The sequence below is a fragment of the Humulus lupulus genome, chromosome 6 (assembly GCF_963169125.1).
Source record: "Humulus lupulus chromosome 6, drHumLupu1.1, whole genome shotgun sequence".
NCBI lineage: Eukaryota > Viridiplantae > Streptophyta > Magnoliopsida > Rosales > Cannabaceae > Humulus > Humulus lupulus.
Window position 1 is genome coordinate 145,974,061 of NC_084798.1, and position 16,348 is coordinate 145,990,408.

Here is a 16,348-nt window from a genome sequence, read left to right on the forward strand (position 1 = left end):
TAACTCCATCTAAAAAGAGTTAGTGAGAGCTTGGAAGCCCGAGTACTCGTTCTAATTCTTTTCTTTTTTCTTTTGTAGATCTAAAGCTAGATCGAGGTTATCAATTGCAATGGCTGGAGGTATACAATTTTTGATCCTCTATTTGTATATGTTCAATCTATATATTAATTCCGTCAACATATATATGATTGTTCATATGCATATATTTCATTTTAATCTAACAACCAATCCATAAACACAAAATTAATATATAGAGAAATTATAACCTAATTTTTTTGTATGACACCGTACATGATAGTTATAATAGGCATCCGGGTAATTTTCAGGAAATTACAAATAATTTACAATGCCAAAATTTGAGTTAAAACAGTCTATTTTCTATGCATAAAAAAAATCAAGCACGCGTGCAAGTGATGGTTTGAATTATGATTTCACCACCATAAATTATTCGAAACTTTTCGAAAATGGGTGGGAAACTTGTTATAACTATTATGTATCTCACCATAGAGAAAAAATTTGGTTCTAATTTCTCCAAGTACCGAAAATAAAAAACGTCTCTTTCGATATTTGAAAAAAGTATAATCTATTTTTTTATATGATGACGTATATGATAGTGATAACACATAGAAGAAGAGGAGGGGGTTCAAAAGAGAGATCAAACCACCAATGGTTCAAAGGGAACAAGTTCAAAACCCCTGCAAGGCTAAGAGCTCAGAGTTCTATAGCACTTGAGGTAGTAGATTCTTTCTTTCTTAAATATAAATAATAATAATTAATAAAGAAATAAAAAAATTTTGTAATGCGGAAAGGATAGGTAGCTAGCCAGAGTTACATAAGTTAAACAACATCATTTTATCAAATAGTAATAATACACATAAAGAGCAACTTGACAAATACGTGTCTGTTTGCAGTCACATCACTCATTTACTACGGATAAATACAGAGTAACGGTAATTAAAGTACAATATTGAAAGAGGAACAGCATGAGAACACAACAAGCTATAGTCTTCAAGTTTAGTCTTGAGACAGAAGAACAACGCTTTTGCCAACATTGACGCCACTGAAGAGGCCAACCAGAGACTCAGGGCCACTTTCCAGATCGTGAGTTATGTGCTCCACGTAGTATTATCTTCCCTTCTCTGACGTAAGGTAGCACAGTTTCTAAGAACGTGGGGTCGTGATGGAAGTGGTCAAAGACGAAGAAGCCTTCCATGCGAACTCGATTGTATATGAGATGCATCTGATTGCGAATCCCTTGATGCTCCTCCAGAACGTATTGCGAGATCATTCCACACACGGCTATGCGGCCTTTAAGTCTCATGTTGACCAGCACGGCGTCGAGCATTTTGCCACCCACGTTCTCAAAGTATATGTCTATGCCTTCTGGGAAGTACCTTTTCAGAGCTGCTTCACAGTCCTTCTCCTCTTTGTAATTAAATGCCTCGTCGAATCCAAACTTGCTCTTCAATAGCTCAACCTTTTTTTACGATCAAATGCATGATTTGATTAGTCTCTTATATGTATGTATATATATATATATCGCTAAAATATAATCAAGCAGTAATTAAAATACCTTCTCTTGACTTCCTGCACTGCCCACAACATAACAACCCAACAATTTTGCAAATTGACCAACGAGCTGACCGACTGCTCCGAAAGCTGATGAAATGAACACATATTCTCCTTTCTTTGGGGAGCAAATATCATAGAAACCAGCATAGGCAGTCATACCAGGCATGCCTATATATATATATTTATATAAAGAAAGAAATATATCACATTAATAATTGAACGTAATTAATTAAGAGTAATGAGAAGATCGACCCATATATATACTTACCGAGGATTCCTGTATAATAGGAAAGGGGTACATCAGTATCATTAATTTTAAAGAGGTTTTCAGCGTTTGTAATAAGACTGTACTCTTCCCACGTTGTTATGCCCCAAACTAATTCTCCTTCTTTAAACTCAGGGTGCCCAGAAGCCAAAACTTTAGCCACTCCGTAACCAACTAATGGCTGTTCGTGAAAGTGAAATATTTCAGATTATTCTTATGTATAAATTAACTAAGTTAAATAATAAAACTGTAATTAATTAAAGAAGATAATACTTGTACGCCCTGGTTTACCCACAGGCTGATTAGAGAGCTGAGATACGGCCTAATCATGTCTACCACGTGGACATCCCCAAGACCGGAGCTGGGATCGTAAGATCCTACCTCCTTAGCTCGAGGTAACCTGAGGGTTCGCCAAGATTACTTGACCGTCTGGACTCTGAAGGCCACAGGTCGAGGGAAGCATCTAGCTCGTGGTGCGAGCTAGAGTTGGAGGATGTGACCCTTTATAAAGTCAACCACGCAAGGTAAACGTGCATATATCAGACATTACGTGTCTGATACATCCCTGACTTCTCGGACATGCAGCATGAACGTGCGTATTCAGACACCTACAGCTGGGTTGGGCCGTGCGGCCCATTATCCCCTTACCTATTGATTTGACCACACTTATGTGTCAGGTTTAGGAATTAATCATGAATGTCACAGAGTTGACATGATAGGTAAGAAGGTCACGGGATGACCTTCTTACCAACTCCCAGGTGCCTTCTCCTATAAATATGGAGACCCTGGGAGTTACAAAGGGTTGGATTCTATTATGTAAAAAATACCCTGTAAAAGAATACCAAGCATATAGCAATAATATCGACTGGTGTAGTAGAAGGATTTTAACCTTTGAACCACCCAAAAAAACGTATTTTTGTGTCACCATTCCATTTCCAAGATCATTCATCTATTTCGGTTCAACATAAGCATTAATACCTTTCTCTTTCTTTTCTTAATTACCTGTTGGCGAAGAACCGCGTCAACAGTTTGGTGCTTTCATTGAGAGCGAGTTAGATTGGTGCTGTCGCAAACATCCAACCATGGGGACTACTCGATCCAGACATGGTAACGAGACGGAACAACATGATGGGCAGGAGGCTCATCATATCGCCATCCCCGGTGAACAAATTCCTGAGGTCCAACAGCGGTCGGGCAAGCAGCCGGTGGGCCAAGATGACACTGGAAGTTCGGCGCCCTGGCCACCTAATCCAAACCCAGGTTATTACACTGCGGTGGAGATGGAGAATGCTCAGTTGAGGAGCCAGCTAGCAACGGCTAATTAGCAGATCAAGGATGTGTTGGCTCGACTACCCCCTCTTACAATCGACGATAACGTCGGAAAGAGGCAAGGCGAGACTCCTAAGTCCCACCGGGGTAATCGATCCAGGCATAGCCACTCGGACAGACTTCCGACAGCCAACTCTATTCCTTCATCGCACCATCGAGAGGCAAACTTCGGAGAAATGCCTAGAGCCGAACAACAGCAATACAACCGTTCGGTCAGAACTTCAACTCCCAGCTCCCAACCAGCCTCGAGCGCGCCCAGGAGAGCTCGAGGAAGTTCCAGAAGGAGATCCGGGGAGGGCTCACAGCATCAGCCCGTCCCCACCAGCCGTCCTGCGCCTCGTCCAGATCGCTAGGCGCAGGACCCGCAGGTTGGCAGGGCCGCGAGGCCCCCACCTAACCTCATCCATCCTGACGGAACCAGGATCGCCTCTCCGGTCAGGCATCCTCCGTCTCCAATCAGATATCCATCTCCGCCTAGGCCCGTCCGAGATATTCCAGCCTATGGAAGTAGCAGGAGAGACCCACCTTCCGCAGGGCCCTCCCGACGTAGTAGGGTGTCGAGAGAAAGCCCAGATCCTCACTGCCAAAGGCGGGCTCCGAGCCTCTCTAGCAGGAGCTACTGGACCGGCAGTCGCCGAGGTGACCTTTCTGGCGGAGACCTGCGTCAGTGTTTGAGCTCGGCGCAAAGTCCTTAAACCACCCAGGGGGGCGACCTTCGAGATCGCCTTAACTCTCATAGAGGGGAACAAGTAGGAGGTGACAGCCATGCTCGCTCAGGGGGAGCCCTATCCGAAGTACGTAATGGCGGGAATGCCCCAAATAACCTATCTCAAGATAGGAGGGGCAATAACCCACCAAATATGTACAATGGATCCGGAGTTGTTGAACAGCCCCGGAATAACCAAGGAAATCAGGACAAAACCCTCGAGCGCCTTGCTCAGATGGAGGAGCTGATGAGGAAGCTCCTGTCGGAAAAGGAAAAAGATGAGTACGATTCGGGGGACCAGATGGAGCTCTTCGCCCCCAGCATAGCAGCAACGGTGTACCCACCTGGTTTTCGTATGCCGCACCTGTCCAAGTTCAATGGAGACGGAGATCCGTCGGATCATCTAGGAATGTTCAACACCCTGATGATGGCCCACAACATTGGCCCTGAGCTGAGGTGTCTAATATTTCCCTCCACACTGACTGGACCAGCCAGGCAGTGGTTCAAGCAAAGAAAAGACAATCAATCAGCTCCTGGAAGACTTTCTCAGCTGACTTCAAAAGGGCATTCTGAGCCTCCCAGGCTGCTCGCGTTAAGGCCGACTCTCTGGCTAACGTGAGGCAGCAGCCCGAAGAAACTCTGAAGGCTTACCTGAGCAGGTTCGCGAATGTCGCTGCTCGGGCTAGAGACGCGGATGACAACTCCAAGCTCATGGCCTTGAGAACTGGAATCCTCTTTGGAGGGGAACTTTGGAAAGATATACAAAGGAAGGGAGTTAGCTCAGTAAACGAATTCCTTAACAGGACCCAGGAATGGATCAACCTGGAGGAGGCCGAAGCCTCAGCTGCAGGAACCAGCCAGGTCCCTGAGCAGCCCGCTGGAGTGGGGACGGAGGTCGCGACAGCGACCCAAAACGTCACACAGAATAACCAGCTCGGTGGAGGAAAAAGAAAAGGGAACGGTGAGAATGGCCAGCGCGGCCCAAAGAAGAATAAGTCCGTAGACAAGTTTAAGCCCGTCTACGCGACTTATACTGAGCTCACCCAGTCTAGGGAGAATATCTTCCTAGCCAACTCTACTCGCCTCCCCTGGAAGAGGCCAGAGCCATTGAAGCACCAGAAGGGGAAAAGGGACACCTCCAAGTTTTTCCGTTTTCACAACGATGTTGGCCACAATACCGATAATTGTAGGCATTTAAAAGATGAGATCGAGACTCTCATCCGAGTCGGCCCCTTGGCCCAGTACGCGCGGAACAGGGTTCCAGCAAGTCGACCTACTCCAGAAGTCCCAATCAGTCAGCCCGGGTCTCGGGTAGATCAAGACGTCCCTCCTCCCATAATAGGAGGAGAGATATCCACAATATCTGGAGGTCCGCATATGGCTGGCACGAGCAGGGGTGCCCAGAAGAGGTACGTAAACGAACTCAAGGCGCATAATGGAGTAGAGTTCATCCCGGAGCAGCGTTTGCCAAAGCAACAGCGATTGGAGAAGCCACCGATCATTTTTACGGAGGAAGATGTGGGCCATGTACAGTTCCCTCACAACGACCCTCTGGTCGTAGCAGTTCAGCTCGCTAACCGGAGGGTTAGGAGGGTGCTGATCGATAATGGGAGCTCGGTCAACCTTCTATTCCGGTCCACGCTGGAGAAGATGGGTTTGACTGTCGCCGAGCTGAAGGCGACCTCCATGATGCTGTATGGTTTTTCGGGAGAAGGATCAGTGGCTATAGGGACAATTGAGCTGGTGATCACCCTAGGAGAAGGACCTCGGACAGTCTCCAAACTGCTCGAGTTCGTGGTCATCGACTGCTCCGCTGCATACAACGCAATTCTGGGACGACCCACGCTCATAGCCTTTGAGGCCGTCACTTCCATTCGCCACCTCGCGATGAAATTCCCTACTTCCACGGGAGTATGCACTGTCCATGGCGATCAGTTCGCTACCAGGGAATGCTACAACATTTCCATGAAGGGAAAATCGAAACCCGGGCAGCTAGCAATGGCCATCCAAGGTGGTGGAGAGGAATCTCAGGAACCCTTAGCTGATCCTAAGATTGAAAAACCTCAGAGCGCCGAAGGGGAAAGTATCGTCTTAAGTGAGGATATTGACCCTCGAATAGGCGAGTATAGGTCCGAGCTCCAGGCTATTGAGGAGCTCGAGGAAATAAACATCGATCCGCAGAATCCTTCACGGATGGTCAAGCTCGGGAAAAACCTCTGTAGCAAGAGGAAGACGGAGCTAACTAAATTTCTACAGGAAAACCTGGATGTATTTGCGTGGTCACACGAGGACATGGTGGGAATCAGTCCGTGTGTCATCATGCACACCCTTCATCTGGATAAAAGTATTCCTGCAAAATCCCAGAAGCAAAGACGCCTTGGAACAACCCGGGCTGAAGCCTTAGAGGAGGAAGTAGCCCGGCTCAAGAAATGCGGCTTTATCCGTGAAGCCAAGTTTCCGTTTGGGTCTCCAACCCCGTGCTGGTCCCAAAGCCCAACGGGAAGTGGCGGACCTGCATCGACTTTTCTGATCTGAATAAAGCCTGCCCCAAAGATTGTTTTCCATTGCCGAGGATTGACCAACTGGTGGATGTCACGGCGGGGCACGAGCTCATGTCCTTTATGGATGCATACTCAGGCTACAATCAGATCACCATGAACCCGGCAGACCAGGAGCACACTAGCTTCATGACCCCGACTAACGTTTATTGTTACAAGGTCATGCCATTCGGGCTGAAGAACGCCGGTGCTATGTACCAAAGGTTAGTAAACATAATGTTCGCAAACCAGATCGGGAAGAACATGGAAGTGTACGTTGATGACATGCTAGTTAAGTCAAAGACTGCCGATAACCATGTTTCCGACCTAGAAGAATGCTTCAAGATACTACGAGAGTATGGCATGAGGCTTAATCCACAAAAGTGTACTTTCGGAGTCGCGTCGGGAAAATTCCTGGGTTTCATCGTCAATACCCGAGGAATTTAGGCAAACCCCGACAAGATCAGATCATTGCTCGAGCTTCCCACACCCAGGTCGCGCAAAGATGTCTAAGGCCTGACAGGAAGGGTGGCAGCCCTCAATCGGTTTATTTCAAAATCCACCGATAAGTTCCTACCATTCTACAACCTGCTCCGAGGAAATAAGAAGTTCGAATGGATAGAAGAGTGCGAAGGTGCTTTCCTTGACCTGAAGGCACATCTAGCCGAACCACTCGTATTATCCAAGCCAAAAGCAGGAGAACCTCTTTTTCTCTACCTAGATGTCACAGAGGATGCAGCTAGTGCCGTATTGGTCCGAGAAGAAGACCGGATTCAGAGACCAGTCTACTACATCAGCAAGAGACTTCTCGGAGCTGAATCCCGGCACCCGTTGATGGAGAAATAGGCATTCTGCCTCATCACGACCTCTTGAAAGCTCAAGCCGTACTTCTAGTCCCACTCAATACACGTCATGACCGATCAACCTTTAAGGCAGGTTTTGCAAAAACCTGAAGCATCGGGACGTCTGTTAAAGTGGGCCATCAAACTCAGTCAGTTCGAGATTTTGTACACCCCACGAACTGCCAAAAAAGCCAGGCCTTGGCCGACTTTGTGGCGGAGTGCACAGGATTCCGGGAGGATCCTGCAGAAGACTCACCCCAGGTCACCGCGACCCAGGCGTCGTGGAGGATCTTCGTGGATGGTTCGTCCAACGAGAACGGCTCTGGAGCTGGAATCATTTTGATATCCCCTGAGGGACATAGATTCCACTCGGCGCTGAGATTCGGATTCAAGGCCTCCAACAACGAGGCCGAATACGAAGCTTTGCTGGCCGGGCTGAGGATAGCCTAGGAGCTGAAGGCGAGCTCCGTTCAGTGTTTCAGTGACTCCCAGCTCGTGGTAAACCAGGTTCTGGGAGAATATCAAGCACGAGGACCCAAGATGGCTGCTTACCTGGAAAAGGTAAAAGTCGAGCTATCCGCGTTTGGGCGAGGCTCGATCAAGCAGATACCTCGGGAGCAGAACGCTAACGCCGACGCTCTTGCCAAGCTCGCCATCTCCGGGGAAACAGAGACCTTGGGGTTAGTGCCGATAGAATTCTTGGAGAAACCAAGTATAGAAGAAGCCAGAACGGAGGTCGAGATGATCGATGCTAGGCTGACCTGGATGACCCCCATCCTTGAGTATCTCACCGAGGGGAAGCTACCTGAAGGGCGTAATGATGCACGGCGAGTATTGTACCAAGCTCCAAGGTATATGATAGTAAACGGGGTGCTGTACCGACGTGGACACTCCCTACCTCTCCTGCGATGTGTTCTTCCAGGCGAGGCATAGGCCATCCTACAGGAAGTGCATGAGGGTTTTTGCGGAGAACACACTGGGGGGCAAAGCTTGGCCCTGAAGGTCCTGAGGCAAGGATATTACTGGCCCACTCTGTCCAAGGATTCGATCTCTTATGTCAAAAAATACGACAAGTGCCAGCGGTTCGCCTCAGTTGCCCGAGCTCCCCTAGTCGAGCTGAAGATGATCTCTTCCCCATGGCCGTTTGCAGTTTGGGGAATCGACTTAGTTGGCTCCCTCCCTACTGGAAGAGGCGGGGTCCGCTACGCCGTGGTGGCCATCAACTACTTTACGAAGTGGGCTGAGGCAGAACCTTTGGCAACGATAACTTCCAAAAAAGTCCCCGACTTCGTGGTTAAGAGCATTATCTGTCGATTCGGGCTGCCCAAGAAAATTGTTTCCGACAATGGGACTTAGTTTGACAGTGACCTCTTCACTGAATTTTGCGAGAGCTACGGAATTGTGAAAAGTTTCTCCTCCGTGGCCTATCCTCAGGCGAACGCTCAGGTCGAGGCTGTCAACAAGACTCTAAAGGTGAGCCTCAAGAAGAGACTAGACGAAGCGAAGGGGGTCTGGTCAGAACAGCTCCCCCAGGTTCTCTGGGCATACCAGACCTCGCATCGGACTCCTACGGGTCATACTCCTTTTTCCCTAACCTTTGGGAGTGAGGCAGTCCTTCCTGTGGAGATTAAGGTACTTTCGCATAGGGTCCAGGCATATGACCAGGACCGCAACCACGAGCTACTCTGCGCTTCCCTTGACTTGGTTGATGAAAGACGAGAAGATTCGCAACTCCAGCTCGCCCATTATCAGCAGAAAATCACTCGCTAACTCAAAAGTCAAGAAGCGCGCCTTTGGTGTTGGCGACCTGGTCCTCAGGAGAGTTTTCTTGGCTAGTAAGGATCCTAAAGATGGAGTATTGGGACCGAACTGGGAAGGACCATATCAAGTCATTGAGGTCATTAAAGAGGGAACTTACAAATTAACTCAGCTAGATGGAGGGGCAGTCCCATGAGCTTGGAACGCCATCCATTTGAAGAGATATTACCAATGATTTCCTTGTAAGGCCTAAAAGGCCATTTTTTTATGTATTACGCAATGAGAATTAACTTTTCGTTTATGATTGTACATATTTACAAGTGTAATCTTAAGTAACCACGAAAGACCCTTTCCCAGTTACTTGGGGGGCATATGGTGCCTGGATATAACCAGGTCGCCTTAAAGGCTTAGAAGTTAATTTAAATCGATTGATTGTTGCTTTTCTTAAAGAGCACGAGATATTGATAAATGTTAACATGAACTAAGTTTTCAAATTAAGTTCCTGGACATAACCAGGTCAGTGATAGAGCATGTCCTCCAGGGCGGTGCCGGAGGCTGCCTGCTTGGCTTCTAGGGCGGTTTTTCCCCAGCCTTCGCAGTATCTAGCTCCGCCCGAGCAGCGGCGAGGGCAGCTTTTTCCTCCTCGGCCCCAGCCTTCGCAGTGTCTAGCTCCGCTCGCGCGGCGGTGAGGGCAGCTTTGGTTGTCTCGACCTCCTGAAGCATGGGACGGGCTTCTTCCAGCTCGGCCTGCGTGGCCGCCAGGGTGTCCTTAACCACCTGATGCTCGCCCCTCATATCTTCGAGCTGGGCCTTGGTCCTGGCTATGCTCCGATGAAGGGCAACGGCGCTCTGCGAAAACGGAGAGGCAACTGCCTTAGAAAAAAAAAAGAGAGAAGGGAGAAAGGAAAAACAGGGCAAGGCATGATAATTAAAAACCATAAAGGGTAAGGTCAGCTTACCGTTAGGGCCATGCCCAATGAAGATTCCAGCACGCCCACCGGGCTCCTTGTTTCGATGGCCCTGAGCTCCTTCTCGTTGAATTTGTAGATGTGGCTGACGGCGTAGTTCGCCGTCTCATATACCGTCCCCTGGAAGGCCTCTGGAATCTTCTCCAGGTCCTGGGGGTCAACCGGGATGCGCACCTCAGAAGGTGCAATTGCCAAGGTCCTGGGATCTGTCCCTGTGTCCCGGATGAAGGCCGGAGCTCGCAGAGGGGGTGGGGGCATGCTGCTCCCCCCTGCAGCAGGAGGAACAGCTCCCACGACTTGGGCGGCTGGGGGCTACTCTTTCTCCTTTGCAGGAGACTTAGTTGGGGTCCCGGCGGCTTTCTTCAGCGTCCGGAGCTTCTTCATTTTGGGCCCAGAGGCCCCAGCTGAGGAGTTCCCCCCAATGAGCGCAACCCGCAGACTTTTTCCCCCGGACTGAGACATCTCTTCTGTCAAAACAAAGATATGGTCAGTACAGAAGTTAGCAGTCATACAAAAACAAAGGAAAGAAAAGAAAAAATGCAAAATTCAAGTATATATATGTACTAAAGGGGAATCCTACCCCCCTAGCTAGAGGAAGAGACTACGTTTACGACCATCGGCCCCGGAGCTTCTTCGGGGGAATCTAAGACAATCACTTTTCGAGCTGGCGCGGGTTCTCGATCCAAGGCCGGCTCAGGACTAGACTCTTCTACATATTGCCTAAGTCCTGGAGCTACGGTACCCTCCCGGAGTGATAGCCATGACCGAAGGTTAGTCCCATACTCCTCGAATAGGACCGACCTAAGAGCTAGGGTGTTATCTACAACTGTGGTCCCCCTAGGGCGGCTACTTTCGTAGTCCAGCACGAGCTGGTCGACGCAGTGGAGTAGGGTTTCATCTAAGTCTGGGTCACTTCGGTGGCATTTGACGATCTGTTTGGGAATGTACCCAGCTAGCCGGGGGTCAGGAGTGGCCCTATCTAAGCTCCTAAACATGTATGGGTTACCTTGACCAGAAGGACCCGCGGCTGCTCCGGACCAGATCCTCTCCTCGTCCCTTCTTTGGACGACCTCCAACGCCCGCTTCTCCGTCCTCACGAGAGGCACCTCGTCCTCCTCATCTTCATCCCCCGAGACCTCCTCCACGATGATAGGTCTGGTATCGTGAGCTGGGGGAAGCACCCAGAGCCTCCTCAAGTTCAGAGTTTGGCCTGGGGAAATCAGCTTACAGGCCAGCATCGTCTCGTCTGTCATGAGCTGACGATAGTCCTTTTCACTGGGGGGGCAAGCCCGCCAGTGTCTCGTACTGGTTCCCGAGGACCACTGACTTCTCTGTCCTTGCGAAGATAGCTGCAGAATAAATCTAAGTCAGAAAGGGATACAGGAGGAGCTAAACGGTACTTAACTTACGAGCTAAGATTGAAAGGCACTTACGAGGACGGTTGAAGTAGCGCATCTCGCAGTTTCAGAACCCCGTCGACATAAAGAACTGATCTTTAAAGTTGTTGGGATGGCTGGGCAGCTCGATGACCGTAGCCGTGTTGGGGAACTGGGTTAAGTAATAAAACCCATCACCTCACCCCCGCTGCTCCGGGCTAGCCTTGAGGAAGAAGAAATAAAGAATGTCCGCAGGAGTGGGGACCTCCCACTCCTATTTTAAGAACAAGTATCTTAACCCCGCCAACAAACGATAAGAGTTGGGGGGGGGGGGGGGGGGAGCTGGAATGGGACCAACCTCACATAATTGAGGAAATCGGCGAAGTACTGGTCCAACGGGAGGAAGGCCCCCGCCTTGAAATGTTCGTCGCTCCAGGCCGAGAACGCCTCATCAAGCGGCGCGCAGCTCTGCTCACCTTCTGCGGGAGGTCGGGCAATCACGGATCCTCTCCCCAGCTCGATGTTGTGGGAGAGGAATATTCTGTTTACCCTCGCCTGGTCAGTAATCTTTGAAACGATCCTCTCCGCCTCAAAGAATGCGTCCGGAGCCACCTCGAGCTCCTGTTCAACTACTGGCCCGAAGTTGGGGATCGGGGATTCAGCCATCACCTCCTTTCCTTTGTCTTGGCAGGAGGATGAGCTGCCTACAAGCTTCTTGGGAGCATTCTTCTTGGGTCCCATCTGGTCGCCTAGCGAACAAAAAGAAGAAATTTTAGAAGAAGGCGACCTAAAAATGGAGAAGAATCTGAATGTTTCCTTAACACGAGCTGAGGTAAGCCCAGCTTGTGGAGAGTGTTACCACGCGGTTCTATGAACGCGCTCCTGTACTCCCAACAGATCCTCGATTACTCAGAATTCGTGTGTTAGGAGGGTCAGGATAGAATTTGCCTTGGAAGGAAAGTTCCAGTAGGCAAGAGAGGCAAAACCGCCTGTGAAGCGTATCCTGATAACTCTACAAAATAGAGTTATTTTACCATGTTTTACATGCTAATTGTTGCTTAGTTCATGAGTTTTTAATTAACTTATTAAGTTTTTATGTAATTTTTAATTTATTAGTCTTATTGTAGTTTTCTAGATTTTTATATGTTTTTATAGATATGTTATTATAATATGTTGTAGTTTAATTATTTAAAATTAGTATTGTTAGTTTGAATGCTAAAAATATGATTTTATTGAAATTAAATGTTATGTAAATTAAATTTTAATTAATGTTTTCATGGGAGTTATATGATATATTTTATTAATGAAAATATTTAATTTTAATTTAGTTTATAATTTATTGTGTAGGAAAATTATTGCCCTTGAAAAGCAAGAAAATCAAAGGAAAGATGGTAATTTTGAAAGAAAGTAACAAGAAAAATGGTGTTTCTCCAAAAACCCAACCACGTGAGGCCCACTCTAGGCCCAACCCGTGGCCCCCCCTCCAACACCCAGCCACCACATTGCTGCCATTTCCCTTATTGAGCCCAACAAAAAATGCATTTTGTCCCTTTGTCTCCTATGACAAAAATGCCAACTTTTTACCCTTTTTCCTACACATTTTCACCACAACATCATCATTACACTCTATAATTTACCTCTATATACCATATTTATTTTATTTAATTAATCTAATCAATTTAAATTGATTATTTTAATAATCTCATTTTGGCTATAAATAAGGGTTTTGAAGACCATTTTGGGGTGCTTAATTTTTTGGTTACCATCTTTTTCTCTCATTTTCTCTCTACCATTCTCTCTTCCATTTGGGTTTTTCAAGAGCATTTTGCAAGTATGTATGTCATTTATTTTGTAATTTCTACTCTAGTTATGTGCTTCTAATCTTTTTCATAAGATTATTAAGATCACGATGAAGCAACTTGTAACTAGGTAATATTTATGTTGTATGTTGATTTCCCTTGTAATGCAACAAAGTCTATGGATTTTTCTTCTTCATATATTTCTTTCATCTTAAATATCTTGTATTTTAGATTGTTAGAACATATTTACACTTTGTTCTTCATTAGTGCATAAACATAATATTCTTTGTGTAAGATGTGTCATTAAATTGTACACATCCATGCTTAGAACAAAAATATTATGTTTTGCCTTATAAATAATGTTCATTGATTTATTTGTTATTTCATTAGATTGATTTACACTAAATGCTTTGAAATTATAATTTTGAAAAGTGAAGAAAAATCCTATCTTTTTATAAGAAATTTGTGCTTAAAATTATAAATCTTTTTGGAAAATTATAGTTTAAAATATTTTAACTATCACTAAAACTTGGGAATCAATATACTAATAAATATTATTAAACTTACATTTTGTGGATTCTAGTATCTTAATAATCTTTTCTTTTAACACTTATTTTCAACTCATTATTGCTTTATTTTTATTCTCTTAAATAGCTTTATTTTTCAATCTTTTATTTTATGTTCATAATATTAAAACTCATCAATCTTTGGAGCTAGGTTAGAATTTATTATTTTTGATTTAAAATAGTTTCATTTTCGATTTTAGACAACTCCTTTGGGTTCGACATCCTTGCTTACACGGTCACTATTCTATATGGACGATTCGTGCGCTTGCGATATATAAATTTTTAAACATACCCGTTTCGGGTCCATCATATCCCCTAAGCTACCCGGTTTTGCACCCAAAATACTAGATATTTTGAACAAGCCTACCACAAATCCTACCCAGAAATATTCCCCAGAAAATGCATCCTGTAAACCATGCTCCTAAATGATTTTCTACTATAAAGATACCCTAACCTAAAAGGCTTTAACCTTTCATGCCCACAAAAAACCAGCAAACCCTTGCATGTGGCTACAGTAAATATTTACCTAAGCTATAGTAAAAAATAATTTCAACACATGCACGGTCAGAAGACTTACTGAGTGTTCTGGTTGAGAAGAGGATGAAAGAATCGCCTGGGTTGGGGCTTCATTGGAGTAGGTGATTACAAAGCTTCGAAGGAGCCCTTGCACCTGAGTTTCTGGAACGCCGAAGATGGTAACCGGAAGGGAAAAAGGGGGGTTTTTTTGAGAGCAAGAAGAAGAGAAAATTCTGGAAAATTTCAAATGAACGGGTGGCCCATGCGTAAGGTGGCCACCCCTTTTATATACGTGAAGGGCCACGTGAGGAGGACTGTAGGATTGCCCTGATGTGGGATCCAAGGCCTTCCACTCGAAAGACGAAACGATGGTTGAGTATAGGCTAGGTCATTAAATGTGGTTCTCGGAAGACGTACTGTCACCAACCACGATGTTCCACGTATTCGGCACCTGTGTAGAATGAGGAATGTAAAGAGTTCTTGGGGAAGCCTAAAAGCCCAAACTGTGGCCCTACACGATGTCGTGTACCACGAGCAGGGGCTTGGGGGGCAGATGTACGCCCTGGTTTTCCCACGGGCTGATTAGCGAGCTGAGATACGGCCTAATCATGTCTACCACGTGGACATCCCCAAGACTAGAGATGGGATCGTAAGATCCTACCTCCTTAGCTCGAGGTAACCTGAGGGTTCGCCAAGATTACTTGACTGTCTGGACTCTGAAGGCCACAGGTCGAGGGAAGCATCCAGCTCGTGGTGCGAGCTAGAGTTGGAGGCTGTGACCCTTTATAAAGTCAACCACGCAAGGTAAACGTGCATATATCAGACATCACGTGTCTGATACATCCCTGACTTCTCAGACACGCAGCATGAACGTGCGTATTCAGACACCCACAGTTGGGTTGGGCCGTGCGGCCCATTATCCCCTTACTTATTGATTTGACCACACTTATGTGTCAGGTGTAGGAATTAATCATGAATGTCACAGAGTTGACATGATAGGTAAGAAGGTCACGGGATGACCTTCTTACCAACTCCCAGGTGCCTTCTCCTATAAATATGGAGACCCTGGGAGTTACAAAGGGTTGGATTCTATTATGTAAAAAATACCCTGTAAAAGAATACCAAGCATATAGCAATAATATCGACTGGTGGAGTAGAAGGATTTTAACCTTTGAACCACCCAAAAAAACGTATTTTTGTGTCACCATTCCATTTCCAAGATCATTCATCTATTTCGGTTCAACATAAGCACTAATCCCTTCCTCTTTCTTTTCTTAATTACCTGTTGGCGAAGAACCGCGTCAACAATGCTAAAAGGATTAGACGGTCTCTCACCGAGTTAGGAGCGAAAAAAGTAATTCAGCCCGGTTCTGGGTTCTTAACACCTCGCATATAAGGATCACAGGACAAGTAGAGATTCTTGACCAAAATAGATTTTGAACACTCTAGCACTTCCAGTTTTGTGGTAGCTGTGCTCAAATACATGTCAGTAATCTTGGGATTGCTATCAATGTAATCTCTAGCCAGCACCTGCTTGTTGCTCACTACCTCACCACTTCTTGCCATTGCTAACTTTTCTGTTCTTTCTCTGTTTGTGAGGATAGTGGTGCCTTTGGTTTCTTTATAAAAGAACTTGCGACCTAACTTTAGCTAAGCACATACATCACTAAAGTTTATGGAAAATAATAATTTAGGCGGCGCAAGGTTTATTATAATATATCCCCTAAAAAGAAAAATTAAATAAATAAAAGCTTAAATCGACTATTCTTATTAATGACGAGAAAATAAATACATCGAAAAGTTTGAAATCGCTTTCTTTGAATCGACCTGAAATATGGGACCAAATACAATTCATACACATCGTTAAAAGAAAATCAAACATCATCACGATTGACTATATTTTATTTTTCTTTCTTTTGTTTGTTTTATTTTTATACGTATGTCATGACACAACTAAATATGATTTCAATAAATCTTATTTGTATTCCTTATATATATATATATGACAATTCTTCTACATCTTGCACGCATGACTAATTTTTTTTGTGCGCGTGGAAAGCAACGTGTTTGAACCTAGTTTTCGGTAATGTAACTACTCAAAATTTTCTGAAAAT

General features: G+C 45.7%; 1 pseudogene; it reads right to left on the reverse strand.

Annotated features, from left to right (window-relative positions):
• Positions 1-833: 833 nt before the first annotated feature.
• Positions 834-15,807, reverse strand: LOC133782585 (2-alkenal reductase (NADP(+)-dependent)-like; annotated as a pseudogene).
• Positions 15,808-16,348: the final 541 nt, after the last annotated feature.